Source organism: Miscanthus floridulus, chromosome 2 (genome assembly GCF_019320115.1).
Source record: "Miscanthus floridulus cultivar M001 chromosome 2, ASM1932011v1, whole genome shotgun sequence".
In the NCBI taxonomy this organism is placed as follows: Eukaryota; Viridiplantae; Streptophyta; class Magnoliopsida; order Poales; family Poaceae; genus Miscanthus; species Miscanthus floridulus.
The window spans coordinates 53,517,104-53,520,285 of NC_089581.1; positions in this window are offsets into that span (position 1 = coordinate 53,517,104).

The window sequence follows — 3,182 nt, forward strand, 5'->3', positions numbered from 1 at the left end:
TTTGGAAGTATTTACAGATTTGCCACTGCGTCTATTTCTCAAATTACTCACAAATTTTCTAAAGAAGTTGAAAATCTCCAAAAATGAAAGTTGCTCAACTTTTCAAACTCTACAACTTTGCTTCAAGGAACATTTTCAAATTCTACCTCCATTTTGAAATTTGAATTTGGGGTGCATTTGAGCATTTGAATCATTTCAAAAATACTCCAAATTTTATATGTAAACTTGAAAAACTTTGAATACCAAAGTTGATCCTTATAAAATAATCTTCAAGTTTGCTTTTTGTCACAACCCCAAATTCCAAATTGATTTTGAATTAGACAAAAGGGGCAAAAAGGACTTTTATGATTTGAATTTGAATTTGATTTGTTTTTCCTTTTACTTTAACTTTGATTTTTGACCAGTAACATGGCCCATTAGGGTTATTTGAGTCAAATGACATATGGCCTCACATGATCACATGAAATTTGACCCTTGTGGCCATGATTTTTATTTAGGGTGTTGAATCACATCACATAAAATAACAACATTATGAAATAAAGCTTATTTAGTGAATGCATTCAAAATTTTCTACTTTATGAATGCTTTGCAATGCACATGATGATATGTCAAGTTTTAGTGCTGGGTCAAAACACCAGAGGTGTTACATCAGCGGTGAAGTGAATGCCTGAGTGGAAGTGAGCATCGAACAGTCCGACCAACTGGTCGGTGATGAAGTCCATAAACCAAACGGTCTGACTAGTTGGTCGGTGGTGAAGTTTGAGTACTAGGTGGTGCGACCACCCAGACGATGATCATCTTGTCCTTCCTAATGGATCCAGTCCACGAGCATATGCTCATTGACTGAACCAAGCTACCTATGTAGAAAAGGTAGTTCATGATGTAAAAATAAAATATATGAAACCTGGAGGAAAATCAGTAGTGATGAAATAGCGTATGTAGCTCGGCAATCAGTTGTATATGAACATTATGTTCATTTTGGGATGAAGTGTTTATATTTAATAAACCCTCCAAATAGTTAGTTTATAGCCGAGTCTTTAGCTCTGGCTTGCCCGTTAACCATAACGCAGAGCGCGGAGCCCATGTACATATAGGAAGAACAAAGCATCGTCAAGGAACCGCTGCCGACCACCCATAACACAGAGGGTAGATGCTTGTATATGTGTAGGGAGAAGCCAGAGATAGGGCCATCTCTAGGGACATCCGAGCATCAACATGACTGTACAGGGATTTATTGAGTCAAAAGCGTGTTTCATCTTTAAGATGGTATACGTGGAGAAAAAAGTCAATGATTATGGAGAAAACAACATGGAGAGACATCGAAGACATATGATGATTAGAGAATATTTAGAAGAATATTAAAGCATGACTTCGCTTGATTGACGCCTAGTGGAGCAGAGGAGTCGGCAAGTCATGATGTTCGAGTAGATGGATGTGATTTGGATGGCTCGCTTGATAGCTCGGACGGCTTGCTTGATAGCTCGGATGGTTCGCTTGGTAGCTTGGATGGCTCACTTGACAGCTTGGACGGTTCGCTTGGCAGCTCGGACGGCTTGCTTGATAGCTCAGACGGGTACGCAGAGTCATAGGCGAACGGGCGTAATCGGAGCCTGATGGAGTCAATCCACATGGGGAGACGAAGCCCTTGAGCGTGTCTGATCGAGGCGAGGGTGCAGTCTAAGATATTCCTTGCATGCCTGAGATACATGAGGTTGCTTGCATGGTGGTGTAGATCCACATGCTTCCATATGTGCTTATATATCTCTTCAACTACTCCAATTAGTTTGTATGGCTGACCAACATCTTTGGTGGAAACCTTGCTCCACATCGCGTTATCACCAGTCGCCTTTCCTGATTGCTGGTTGTCATGATCCATGGAAACAATCTTATGTATCTGATCAAAAATCATGAGCAACAACAAGATGCAATTAGGTTTCTCCCAACCGAAATCATGCAGACATATGGATATATCTGGAAGTATAATAACAATATTTAATTAGGAAGCGACTTAACTTAGCTTTCTTAGATTGCCTGATTCCGATCTTGTTATCATGTGTTGCGTCTATTGGAGGCGCATGGCAAGGCGTTGAACTCTAGCACATGTGGTCATTCGCCAAGGAAAGCAATCCACTGCGTGCCAGTGTCGAGTTGGCACCAAATGCTGAGTTGCCGGCGATGTTGGTTGAAGAAAAGATTCCCATCTAGTTCGCCATAGATTCAACACGCACACCCCTACCTGGCATGCCACTATCGATGAAATCTGGTCGGTAGTCTACCGAGGGGTATGCCCATGGTAGTAGATGAATCGATGGAGGTGTCGTGAGGAAACCAGATGGTGACATAGATCGCAAGAGATAACAATTAGGTAGGTTCAGGCCGTCAGCTTGACATAATATCCTACGTCCTATGTCATTGTGGATTGTATTGTGTATTATTAGATTGAAACAAGGGGGTCCCTACCCACTTTATATAGCTTGGGGGGTAGGGTTACAAATCTGTTGTTTCTATCTTGATTGGATTACAAGATATGAAGTTACAGATATTAGAGGATCTAGCATATCCGAGCTGATTTCCTAGATCACCGAGGATCTCCACGTGATCTTGTGAGGCACGCTAACCCACGCCGTACTTCACATGGTGTCGTCTTGTAGGCTGGGCCTCGACCGGTGGCGCTACCCATGCATGATCTTGTGGGCTAGGCCTCCCCTAGCAGGTTGGCCCATGTACAACCCTGTGGATACCAGGGGTTATACACCCACACTCTCTCCCTTATCCTATATGGGCTTAAAATTGACTTGCATTGTACATTGCTTTCTCCATGATGGTGCCATCCCCAGTCATGGGGCTTCCACCCAGTGTTGCTAGAGAGTTATCCCATCACTACATGATGGCACCATCCTCGGTTGTGGAACTGAGGACATGGGTCTAGACCCTACAGCTGTGCGCGCAAGCTGCCTATGACACGGCCTTCCCTGTGGAAACATCGGACAATCCAGTTGCCGTAGAGGAGCGCCTCCTAGCTCTATCAGCCTACCTTCAAGCCATGGTGATCGAAGCCATTCGTTAAGGAGCTGCCACAGCACTGGCTATTGCCCAACTTCAGATTGGCACATCAGTGAATGTTCGAGTGGCGGAGTAGGGTTTTTTGCCAGGTTCGATGGACTATGACATCGCCGATCTGA